This window comes from Ambystoma mexicanum, chromosome 1q, assembly GCF_040938575.1.
Source record: "Ambystoma mexicanum isolate Mex_15411 chromosome 1q, UKY_AmexF1_1, whole genome shotgun sequence".
Lineage (NCBI taxonomy): Eukaryota > Metazoa > Chordata > Amphibia > Caudata > Ambystomatidae > Ambystoma > Ambystoma mexicanum.
In genome coordinates this window covers 507,303,209-507,316,662 of record NC_090922.1, presented here as the reverse complement: position 1 = coordinate 507,316,662, position 13,454 = coordinate 507,303,209, and the positions used below count along the sequence as shown (strand labels likewise).

At 45.8% G+C, this 13,454-nt stretch overlaps 1 protein-coding gene across 1 annotated transcript in view; it reads right to left on the bottom strand.

The window, feature by feature from the left end:
- Positions 1-13,454, bottom strand: part of LOC138530059 (interferon-inducible GTPase 5-like) — a 122,778-nt gene that overhangs the window by 76,183 nt on the left and 33,141 nt on the right. The gene's annotated exons all lie outside the window — the stretch shown is intronic.

The following is a 13,454-nucleotide window of genomic DNA, read 5'->3' as shown; positions in this document are numbered from 1 at the left end:
TCAGAGGAGTCATGAGAGTCACTACGAGTCAAGCTATGCGAGATGGCTGTACCAAGTTTTGCGCGGGGCTCAGCTGTATTCTACTTGAAAAAGCCACTTGGGCCAAGGCTGATCATAGGCGTAGCCAGGATTGTGTAACAAGTGGGGCCTGAAGCTAATATAGTTGAACCCACCGCAGTGACATCAACACCGCTCAGGCCCTACCCTGTCTACGCCTCTGGGGTGAGGTGTGTTTAGGCTATGTGTATTGCAGTTGCTTGTGGCTGTGCGGGCCTTTTCCCCTCAGGGGCACAGCTGTATTCACTGGTACGCAGTGCATGAGGGCCTGGTTGTGGTAGACTTAAAACCTAGATAGAGTTTGTTTCTTGCAGAGCGTATCATAAAGGTCTGGTTAGGAAGTGCTATGTCGCCACTATTTGCTTCTCCTGTGCTTCCAGTCTCCTGGGAAGGAGTGGGTGAATGGTTTGCACCTGAGTGATCCGGATAAGACTGATAAGGTGCTGATGGGAAGAGCCAGGACTTGAGAGCCTTCCTGAAGGCGAGGTGGTCCTCTATGCGGATGATAGTTGGTGGAAATGACTTCCAGATGGTGGGTGCTCAGACATTAGCTATTATATTTGGCATCGTCCCAAAACAGAAAAGGATAGGAGGACACCAACAAGGAGAACAGAGTGGAGATACATTTTGTATTCACTTCCAAATGCTTCTTCTTCTAGCAGCATTTATTTTTAATGTTTGCCGTCGAAATCAAGTGGATAGCAAATATTACACTGAATTTGCCGCCATAGTTGGCATCCCCAATAAAATTAGATGGTAGGACGCCAAGAAAATATCATGCAGGCACTTACTCTACTTGCCTCTTCAATACAAGGCCATATCATCTGGTGTTTTGTTAAATTTTAACCCTCAAAATCAAAGTGATACTAAATATTGCTGCACTGAATTCTTTATTATGTTAGTAACCCCCATGTAAAATGGCTGCGAGTACTCGAAACTTCCATGGGGCTTGGGCCTTGACTGAGTAAGGAGTCAATCAGCACAAATGTTTGGGTATACAGTGAATATAACGAAATGAACATAACAAATAACATTTTTAAACTAAAAATAAATAATGAAAACATTTCAAATTTTTGGTTAAAAGTATATTGTTAAAAGTGGGTTGGGTAAAGGATTAAAACAAGTGGGGAGGGTTTTGGGGTGGGGTAATAAGTTTAGGGAAACAGGGGGTTTGGGAGGACCCCCCAAAATGTAAAACAAAAAAATAAAATCGATTTGTTTTCGTTATTTTTTAATTAGTTAAATTGTTATTTTTTCATTCGTTTTTATCACATGGAACCATGTTTTTGCAATGCATTCTGCATACTCTCTAGCAGTACCGCTAAATTCTTAACAAGGCCACTGTATTGCCAGCTTAATTAAGGCACTATATTGGCTACTTCATTTGGTATCACAACAACAAAATGATGAGAGGATGCGAAAGAAGAATATTGTTCAGGCACATACTGTACGGCCCCACCCCCAAATACAAGGGAGGTTCAAGCAGCAGTTTGTTAAATGTTAACCTTTGAAATCAAGGAGATACCCAATATTACAGCACTGAATCAGCTGCTATAGCTAACATCCACACACACATGGATGAGAGGACTATAAGCAGGAGAGTATAATGCAAACACATTCACTGTTCACCTTCCCAATTCAAAGCCAAATCAAGTATATTATTAAAATATTAACCCTTGAAATTAAGGGACTACCAAATAATACAGGACTGGATAGGATATTATAATTGGTATTCCCAGAAAAATGGATGGGAGTACTCCAAAAAAAGAGAAAGGAAAAGTTACTCACCACAGGGACTACTGTACTTCTAGTCAGTGTCCCCTTTACTCCATAGTTATGGGACTTCCTGCAAAGCCGGAATGTGACTGGCTTTATGGCAAGCCCAAGCGATATTCCCCTTTAAGTAGTTAGAGAGTGGAGTGGGCCATGTGCATGTAGCTCTACCATGCCCTATGCCCTGCCTCCTGCGCTCTTCCCCCTCAGTCTCTGCCCCACCAAGAAGACTGGGAGGACCTATTTAACTAGCTTAGGTGGATTGAGGGTAGGTGGATGGAGTAAAGGGGACATTGGACTAGGAGTACAGTAGTCGCTACGCTCAGCAACTTTTCCTTACTCTTCCGCCCAGTCCTCTTTCCTCCATATTTATGGGGGGAGTATAAAACACTACTGAAACCCAGCGAGGATGGCATCTACACTGTTGAAAAGATATTCCTTATGACTCCTTGTCTGAATCGGGTGTGTACCCTGGAGCTTGAATCGTGTTTACAGAAAGCTGAAGGGGAAGCCCACATCTCTGCTTGGCATATGGCCTTCCAGGGTATGTGACGTTGGGCTTGACGAAGGCTACTGCCGTGTTCTAGCTCTCGTCAAGTGGGCATGCAGGTCTTGGAGGGATTTTGCCCTGCACTTGGATAGCGTGAGAAATGCATGTGTCTAGTCATCTGGCTATAGTGGTTTTAGCCACCGGCCTACCTTGATGTACCGCACCATTGGTGAAATACAGTCTGTCGGAGGACCCCTGAGGCCTAGCCCTCTCAATAAAACACCCCAAGGCTCTTCGAACCTCCAAACAATGGAGAAATGTATCTGCTTCTGTCTGAGGTTTTGGGATAAATATGATTCTTGGTGTATGTGGTCAGTAAGAGCACTTTCTCTGTTGAAGGAGTGGTAGGGCTCCTCGATGGATGAAACATGCAGTTTGCTGATAGGACGGGCTGAGGTCATTGCCACTAAAAAAGTTGTTTTCCATGTCACCAGACGGAAATCAAATAGCGCGATTGGCTTGAAGGGCTTGTGCATGGGAGCTATCAAGACTATATTCAGATCCCAGTTCACAATAGAATGTCGTGTGAGAGGGAAAAGATGGACAAGTTCCACAAAGTGTTGTTTGATGACTGGATTGGCAAAGGAGACCAGCTTGTCCTTTTTTGAGAGGTATGTCCCCGATAGCCACTATATACAGTCTGTTTGATGAGACTTGAGTGCTAATTTTTATAGTCAAGGACCAATCCTTTGTGTTAATTTGGAGTAGGATTCTTCTTTAGATAAGTGATAGGGTGAGGGAGAAGAAAAACAACCCTGAATCTAGGTTGTGTTACCAATTAGAGAGACAAACAGGTGTCCACAAGCTTGTGAAACACTCCCAACCCCTGCACACCTAATTTTATTGTGGTCCAATCAACATTTCAAACCATCTAGCTAATTACTTATGGATGCCTTTTATATTTAACTTTATAGAAATAATCCAGCATCCAATGGCAAAACTATTTTTCTTTGTGCTGGGATCACATACAGGGCTTCTGGGATGTCCCAATTACCTCAGGGTTGTCGTCCAATAATCCCAAGTGAGCATAGATCAATGTTTCAGGTGTGAGAGCGCCAAAGTAAGTGATCATGGGCAAAGGTCTACTACTTTCCACCCTTGCTGGTGAAACAGGTCTGCAATGAGGAAGAGAAGGAGAGGTGGTTCACTTGCCATAAGTAGTAGCTATGAGAACCAATGCCTGTGCGGCCAATGAGGGGCTGTTAGGAGATGTTTGCAATGACTGGAGGCTCTGAACTTCTGCAAGACTTTCGGAATCAGAGGGAGAGGGGGGAATGCATATGCAAACTGGTTGTTCTGTGAGACTGGCAATGCATTTCCCTGGGAATTTTTCCCTTTCTCCTGACAGGAGGCATAATGAAGACACTTGGTGTTCTGTTCCATCGGGAATAGATCCACCGGAGGAGGACATCTCGAGGTAAACATCTCCCAGAGGACCTGCTTGCTCAACTCACATTGGAAATTGCCGAAGGATCACCTGCTTAGCTCGTCTGCTGGAATATTGTCTGTTGGTAGATGAGCTGCTTGTGGAAGTATGTTGTTAATCCATGCCCACTCCCATAAGTGCACAGCCAGAGCACATAGTTTGCCCGACCTGGTGCCTCCCCGCTTATTGATGTAGAACATCGTTGCCACGTAGTCCATCAGTATAAGGATATTGGAGATCTCCGTCACTGGCAAGAATGCCTGCAAGGATAGGAAGGGCACCTTCAATTCCAGGAAATGTATTTGTATTTGTTCCTGAGAGTCATCCTCGTTCTACTTGTTTTGGACTTGGAGCTCTCCCAGGGTTGCTCCCCACCCTGATAGGGAAGAGTCTGTTGTGATGGTAAACTGGTGAGGAAGATCCTGGAATGCAGAGCCTATTCAGAGGCTCCTGTGATCGGCCCACCAAAGACGATCCTGCTGAAGTCAGGTCAGAATGGAAATAGGGAGTCGGAGATGTAGCTGGGTGCGTCGCATACTCAATATGGCCATTGGCACTTGCAGAACACTGTTCACCATCAAACCCAATAGACGTAGGAACCATTGATCTTCTCTCTGTCTCGTTTCCCTACCTCCTACTCACCTCCCTGCCATTCCTTCCACAGTCTGTCATCACTGGTCTTCACCCGGGCTGCTGCTTTGTGGCAGGCTGGGACTTCTTCACCCAGCATACAAGACAGAGCAGCCTTGGACTTTTCTGCCTCGCTCTTCATCCGGGCTGGCCATTGAGCCAGCCTGGGACTTTCTTCACTGCTTCGCTTTCCGGGTGGAGCAGACTCGCCACTCTTCCCATCCCGGGTCACACCTAGCATATGCAGCACAGGAGGATTTTTAGTAGGGGAACACCTTGCCGGCCACAAGGTGGGCTGACTGGGGCATGGTTGTGCAGCCTGGTTTGGGCTGCCCCCTCACTCAGCCCAGACTGGGCTGCTCATCTTCGGCCCGGGTGGCCCATGCATGTCGCCATGCCCATTGTCATTTCTAGGCCCGTCCGATCTGGCCCCCGGGTGGGCCAACACCCACCACGTCCATGGGGCTGCTGAGCTACCCCTGCCAAGCAGCTAGCTCACTCCTAGGCGGCTCCCTCATGCAACATCCGGTGCTTCACGGTCTCTGTGTCTTGGGGGACTGCTCAAGGCAGCGGCCCCTCAGGGGGTTATTTTCTTTTTGTGCTCCCTCTTTCTTTTTCAATTATCTTTTTTTTAATCCTCACTGAATTCTTTCCTCCCCTGCCCAGTCCATTTTTGGGCAGGGGAGTTCCGTTTCATTGTTCTCGCCTTTCTTTAGTTTTTCTGAACATTCCATCCAGCCTCATGGTGGCTGGATGGTTTAACCCAAAGCACATACACGCACAGAGAAATCGAAACACACACAATATTTAATAAAGTACATTTATTAACCCTGGTGTCTGTGTCTTCATTTCTAGGGTCCCTTGGGGCACAAGCATGTAGCCCCTACTATGCGGGTCTCTTGGGGCCCTGGGCTACATCAGTCTTCTCATAGTCACACCTTGTACTGTCTTTTCGACCCATGTATCTCACACAAATTCATACTAACACTGGAGAGCCACTAACACTCCTAAGCCAATGCCTCACCTGCTCCAAAACCCTCCTCCACAATGCGCTGCTCCCTCCTTTCGTCTGCTGGTCTTTTGCTCGCCATCCACCTCCTCCTCCGACCTCATCCGATTCACCAACACTTCCCATTTCCTGTCCCCTACTTATTTATCCCTGCCTTGCTAAGGGCTGGTCATCTCTCCCTATCCAAATCCGGTGTGTCTGTGAGAGAAAAGGCTTTAAAACAGGTTTTAGCCCGCCGATTTTCTCTGCATGGACTTGGCAGTGTTGGCAGATGGAGTGCAAAGTTCGTTTTCAGGGACGCTAACCCTTACAGGTCCGTGGTGGTCAACTGGATCAGGACTACCAGCGAGCTCAAGCCACTGCAGGGCTATGCTATGCTATGCTATGCTATGCTTCTGCTCTGCGTCACTGCAGGGTGCGAGCCGGAGTCGTCGCTCCACTGCAGCGATCAGGTCTCAGTGGCGCTGGACGTTGGAATAATTATAGGTAGTCATTTCTGATCTTCCTGCCTTTTCTCTATGTTCACTGGCTGTTCTTCCCTTATTGTGGACTCTGCATCTGAAATGGAACGAGAAGGCTGGCGAGAATATGCATGCAGAGTCACAGCTTGAAACATGGCTCTACAGAGAAACAAGTGGGCACAAGAAGGAGGGGAAGGAATTGGGTCCCTCTCTGCTGCCATTATCCACCTCAGGGGTAGGACTGGCTCTGGCGACAACCCTGGTATTTGTATTTTATTAGCGTTTTAAAGTGCCAAAGCGCTGCACAAAGCAGCCAAAATGGTACAATAAATGATAAATGCATGCAGTCTGGGAAAGATAATCAGGATCAAAGAAGACACTGCTTGAGTCGAACTTTAAACTGAGGAAAGATAGAGATAGAACGGTGAGAGAGAGAGAGAGAGAGAGTGAGAAAAGAAGAGCATTCCAAAACATTGGAGCAAGTAAGGAAAAGGAACGGAATCTGGAGGGTGCACATGGAGGGGGGGGTCAAAGATTCGACAAGAGAAATTGAGACGAAGATCTAAGTGTGCGAGTAGGAGCATAGAGTGAGATTAAAGAAGATAAGGAGGCGCAAGATCATTGAGGCATTTAAAAAGTATACAGAGGAAATAATATAGTAGGCAAGAGTTGAAGGAGACCCAGTGTAGAGACAGAAAAGTGAGACAAATGCAGTCCCGGGGAGAAAGAGAAAAAAGAAGATGTATAGAAGAATTAAAGATTGAGCGGAGAGGGGCAAGTTTGATGCAGGAAGACCAAAGAGAATAGACGAGCAAAAGAAAAGTCAAGAGAATGCCAGAAAAGAAAGCAGGAGCTTAGTAGCATGAATTGTGAGAAAAGGGGGAGACGTGCAGATGTTATACAGTTGATAATGGCAGGAGCGAGATATGGGAGAAATGTGTGGAGAAAAAGATGAGAGTTGAAAATGACACCCAAGTCCTGGCAGTAGGACATAGAGCAATAGAAAGGGGGTGGAATAGAAGAGGGAAAGAGTGGAGGGGGGTGGTTGACGCAGGGAAGAAGATAACCTTGATTTTAAAAGGATTAAGATGAAGATAATGGGATGCCATCCAAGATTGGATGGCAAGAAGACAGGCAGAGAGATTGAACCGTAGGTCTGAAGAAAAGGAAAGGAAGATTTGAGAGTCATCTGCATATAGATGGTGGGCGACTCCAAAGGAGGAAATTATGGAATCTAGAGGACTCGTATATAAGGATATAAGGAGAAAAGAAAAGGGCCTCGGATGGAACACCATAAATAAGTGGAAAGGAAGTGGAGAATTGGTGAGGCAGGAAACAGAGAAGGTACTTGCTGAAAGATAATAAGCAAACCATTGTAAGACAGAACCACGTAAACCAAGATTGTGGTGAGAGTAAAGAAGAATAGGAGTGTTACACAGAGAGGTCAAGGAGGACAAGACAAAAAGAGAGCTTAGAGTAACACGCAGTAAGGAGAGAGTTGGAGACAGAAAGAAAAGCTGTTTCCATGGAATGCAGAGGTCATAAGCCTGATTGATTAGGGGAGTGAAGTTCATTAGAAATTATATGAGGAGAGATCTGGAAGTAAACTATGCACTCCAGGTGTTCAGAAAGAAAAAGCCAGAAGACAGATAGGACAGAGGTTAGCTGTAGTGGAAGGGTCCAAGGAAGGATTTTTGAGTATAGCTAAAATAGATGATTAAAAGGAAGAAGGAAATGTAGCATTTGAAAGTGAAGTGTTGAAAAGAGCTGTATGAAACGAAAGGAGAAGGGGATCAACTGAAGGAACAAGAGAGGAAAGTAAAGGGCTGGTAGAATGGTTCCTGACCTCCTTTTCATAAGGCCCAATTATTGGTTTTGTCACACTAGTTACACTATAGGAAACATTTAAGGAGTACATAATGGGTATTATACAGTGGTGTTGAAGGAAGGATTAGCAAAATGGTCAAGCATGAATTATCTTCCTTATGGACCCTTGATAATGAGCATGCCAGAACAGAGACCCTGCTCTCGTACATTCTCTACATCCACAATCCAAACCTCAACTATATCTGGTCTGTGGCAGATTAAAAGGGTCATATTTTTTTGTTAACCTGGTTTGGCAAGGAGAGTTTTTGAGGGTCAAATCAATGTAGGACTCTGACATGGCTTCTTCATGAAGACCAAGGGTTCCCCTATCATGGCTATCCACAACATGCAGAGTATGCTGCGTGTATAACTGATAAAGAGATGAACAGGGTGTTCAAGTCCTTTCATAGAGAGCTATACGCTGATGGTGTTTTGGTATCTGGTGAGATTATTATCTCATACAGTATACCATGGAAGTCTCTCAGTTTGCCATGTCATGAAGAGCTCAATACTCCTTTCACTGTGCATTGGCATCCTTTCAAGAACCAAGATTAATAGGCGTGATGGTGGTCTCTAAGAAGTGCACCGCCTGCTATCTCTGTGCCTCCTGTGGTTGTGGGGCAGGTGACTCAGTTTTGTGTACTTCCTGATGGTTTGAGTGAGACGATAATTGTACTGCTAGTAAAGTCGAACTGTGACCCCCCAAGGCATGTGGTCCTTAGAGACCCCGATCGATGATCAATGTAGATGCTAACGTTTCTCCCAATATTCTTGTGGGCAGGCTGCTGAAATATGCTGCCATTCTTGCACACCGAGACCAAGTAAGGGTTTATACCTCGCAGATCCAGCACCATGAATTGTCCCTGTCTGTTCTACATCCTCATTCAAACCCATCATGCAAGAGTTGCTGCATTTGTTGACTCTGAGAAAGCATTTGATTCAGTGTCCTCAAGGTACATGCTCACTGTCATGGGTAATATGTGGGGCTGAGGGTTACTTCTCAGACTCCATGTTCTTTTTCTAATCCTGCCCTAGACAAAGGGTATTTGGTGCTGGGCATTCTTGTGCACGTTTCCCATTGCGATCACTACCAAGCAGGGATCCCACCTCAGTCTGATCCTCTTTACCTCACACAGGGGATTGACGCTAGTAGGCCACAAAGAAATAATTTCATTTTATACAGATGATATCGTACCATAAGTGAAGAACTCCTCTCCTAACCTAGCCCCAATTACACAGGTGATGGCAATATTTGGGGACTATTTCAGCCTGCAAATGAACTGCTCCAAATCACATTTTATTCCCTTGACCAGCTCCATAGATGCCCTTCCAAGTTGAAGCGTTACAGGTAGACTGGGCCTCTATTACCTGCTCAGGGATTTGGGTTCCTACTGGAGCCATCGCGCATCGGCGTGGGAACCACAAGACCATGCCTGGTGACCCGCCTCTCCCCTACAAGCGGATGGCGAGCTGGGGGTGGCTATGAGCAATATAGTGGTTAACCTCAGTTCTACTACCCCACCCCGCTCATTTCGTGGAAGTCGAGATCCATCAAGAGGTTCCTCTGGGGACACATGGTCGTGCAGGTGAGATTCAGGAGAGAAGGTGGATGGTATCTAACAGTTACACTCCATATGGTTTTAAGCTCGCAGGTGAATCTATGTTTGGTTTACTTTGAGGATCCTGTGGCGAGTCAGAAGAAGGAGACTTAATTCAGACATTTGAATGACTTAATTTTACATTAAACGGAAAATAAAATAACTCCTAACAAGCCCGAAACTAGGTGTTATGCCTACCTAATAAACTAACTCAGGTGTTCGTCTGTTGTTGAGTCTCCAAAAATAATCACTGTCCTCTGTCGAATTCTAATCTGCTCTGTCCCTATCACTATTCCAAATCGATGAGGGTACAGGAGACGGACCCCCTTCTCCTGTATTATGCTCGTAGCAAAAGTCACTTCAATTGATAATCTTTAAGTAGCTTCTAGTCGCTACTTTGATCAGTTCATAAAGTTTTACTTTAACACTGACTCACGCACTGGGCTTTTCTTTCCTGAAATGCCTTTCCACTTCCTCCTCATTCAAAATAATCTTTATGTCCTAGGATATAGTGCCCAATTCCTTTCCTGGATGAGCAAGCCAATTACACTCTTGGCCACCTTCTCAGTATCTTGCCACACACTCTTATCATGAAGTCTGTTTCTTCCAACACATGTAATCACTTGGTTCATACTTCCCGCTGTCACTGGGACGAGTATAATTATGCCAATGATGATTCTTACTCATTTCTTCTCCTTTAAGTTAACTGAGACGAATATGCTTGGTCCAGTAATCATTCACCTTTAATTTCCAGATGTATTTATTACGTGGATGGGTGGGACTGTACCAGTAATGTTACACACTTGGAGTCTTCTCACATCAAAATTACTGTGACGAGTATGATTCTGATGCTCGTCATCTCCGAAATCGCCCCCGGATCTCCCACTGTCCTTGTAACTTGCACTCCCGGGGTTTGACGTCACCAGACCTCCTCACAAGATGGCAACTCCTCTTCTTCTGGTCAGGACGCTTTCCCTGTTCTCTTCGACTCACTTGGTTCCTTGGCATCCGCTCCATGGTGCCCAAGTACCAACGGCCTCGACGCAGTTAGCAGACTGCACAGTCCACCCTTCTAGGATCACACCACCTCTCACGACTGGCTCTCTTGGTTGGGGCTTCCTTCCCCTTGCTTCTCCTGCCCCCAGCTCTCCCAGCGCACCCCTCACACGCCGGTCGGTTGCCTTCACGGGACACAGCACCTCCTGAATTCGATCAGCTGTGACTGCAATGCAGGTTTTAAGCTCCCATGTTTCTCCTTCCTGGCGATGACTCTCCAATAGGAGTCCTTCATCTCTTTTTATGTCACATGGCTGGGCTCTCCCCAGCAGATAATTATAGTCCTCTTTCTCTTTCAACTGAGTGATCAGCATCACTCGCTCATTCTTCCTCTTCACAGTACCAATACCATTTATTTCTTAAGGTTGATTGATAAACCTTAGGTCACAATAACAAACAGTGGTTTGATCTTCTTGGCCCTTCTTGAGCCTGATGCTGTTGATGGTCCCAGAGCGAGTAACTCAGGGAGTTCCTTGGCGGAACAGAAGTCCTTGTCCCCAAGGGGGTAGTCTCTCCCAGGGAAGTCCTGGTTACCTCTACCCCCAGGCAGGGTATTGGGAGAAGTGACTGAATCCCGTGATTTGCCACAATCCCTTCTGAGCAATCAACCTCCAGTTGGGGTACAACACCACCGCCAGAACTGCTACCAGCCCCTGCTCTCAACAAGTTAGCCCCAACATCTCACCCCTATATGCAAAGTGGCTGGGATTGTTGTGCATGAGGGATCCCATTTAAAATGCTCCTACCCTAAGGGTAACACACAAGAAGATCTTAACAGAGCTTAATACTATGTAGGTCATTGGAGCCACCGGCCCTAGTCTTTCACATGGCCAAGGGCAAAAAGAGACTGAGAAGTAAAGTGGACGTATATAAGAGGTAGAGCATCGAGTAGGAATCCTGAAAGAAAGCAGTTTAGAGGTGAGCCACATCATAAGAGCACTGCAACAGGATGTGAACGGGATCCAAGCCAAGAACTAATAATGTACGGGTGGTCAGCATACCCGAATCTATTCCCACGAGTAACATTGGAATCTTTATGGGGACGTTCATTAGGGAAGTGCTTTACAACTACATAGTTCTTGGTGACGAGGGCACATTGAGTAGCCGGTCCAAATCCTCCACCTGGTCAAAATACCTGCCCAATGATTGCCAGACTGTTGAACTACAGACATTGAGATCTGATTATACGGCGAGCCCGCGAATTAGGCGAACTAAACTATCAAGAGGCTAGAATCTCCTTTTCCCCACACCTTACATCATCTATCCAAAAGGCCCAACTATCATTCACCTCTGTAAAGCTCAAATTGTGGGACAAAGGCTTGAAATATGCTATACTGTACCCGTCCAATCTACTTATCATTCAAAACAATAAAACACACTTGTTTACTGGCACAAAAGGAAGCACGCTCTTATCTGGACTCCCTCGCAGTCTTTTAAAATACCACAGCCCCTGAGGTGAGAAACATCTGGGAGTTGTGAGGCAGGCATTGTACCAAGAGTTGGACACAGACACAAAGATACAAGTTTCAACACCTTTAAAGTTCTGAATGGGGTTGGAGACTTGCTAACTGGCCTTATATCTATAATGGGAGTCGTCTCGACCATCAAAAGGAAAAATAACATAGTCAATGTCAGTCAGTCAAAATATGAAAAGTCGATGTCAGAAACCTATGCTTGCCCTCACACATTTACAATAACTAAGTGTAGGGAAATGTATCAAAACAAAAGAGTATCAAAAGAAAGTCAGAATGGCAATGGAGTTGGTTCACAACTCCCGTCCCTCAAATACAAGCCACGGGGCTCTTTAAGAGTTCCTTTTTGGAGGCCAGTTTGCACAGTTCAAATAGTTCACACAAGTCTTTCAGGCTTCCCTCACCTGATTCAGTTTCAGCTCAACACAATACAGTTCTCTCAGGCTTCCCTCGCCTGATTCACCAACAGATCAATATAACACAGTTCTCTCAGGCTACCCTCATCTGATTCACCATCAGCTCAATGTAACATAGTTCTGGTATAACAATATTTCAGGGTGACTCTTTTACCATAGGCCCCTCAGGTTTCCCCAACCCGACTCTGGGCCTTTCTTTAATTTAGACAACGATTCACAGGAGTTTTACAACAGGCCCCTCAGACTTCGCGAACCCTAGTCCGGATCTCTCTGGGTTCTTCCCATTTGTCAATTAGTATTTCACTTCCCTTCTCCGACCATCTAGGTTGTCATTTCACTTTCAGGGTAACTCCTTTCACCATAGGCCCCTCAGGTTTCCTTTACCCGAGTCTGGACCTTTCTTTGCTTCATAAAGAATTACAACAGTTTCTTTCAACAGATCCCTCAGGCTTCGCTCACCCGAGTTTGGACCTCTCTGGGCTTTAACTTCTTTCAATTTGTATTTCACACAAAAGGATTCCCTTCCCCAACCTCCTTGGTTGTAGGTTCCCTTTCACGTCGAAGACTTTCGAAACTGTGTAGATTTACTCAGCCTAGGCATGACCACTTCGAAACAAAGCATCTTGTTTATCGTAGTTTAACAAAGCATCTTGTTTATCGTAGTTTGAGATTCTTTCACAGTTCAGCGATTTTCAATAATGCGTTACGTTCTGCAGGACCACTGTTACATTGTACTTCTTAACAATCGAGTCTTTCTCTCCAAGCATCTGCCGCCATATGCATAACCTTCCTTGCAATTTTGCTATCATTCACGTTTCCCCCCCTTCATCCAAGAACTCACCGGCTGCGATTGCCTTCAACGCATTCTTCACTGCTCGCACGTCCGAGGTCAGGGTCTCTCCCTCCTGCCCCTCGAACCATCCCAGACACTCTCGTTGTTCTGGGGAAACTAGTAACCTTTAGGCACAGCAAAGAAAGGATTCCTCTAGCATTTTGGTTTTTCTCTAAGAACCCTTTCGGCTTCTTGGAGACACGGCTCCCTTGCCTGGCTTTCGCTTGCTCTCCTCTGCAGTCTACTAGCCCCTCTGCCTTCCGTTCTCCTCAGCCTGGTTCCCAACAGCCGTTGCTGAGCCGTTCCTT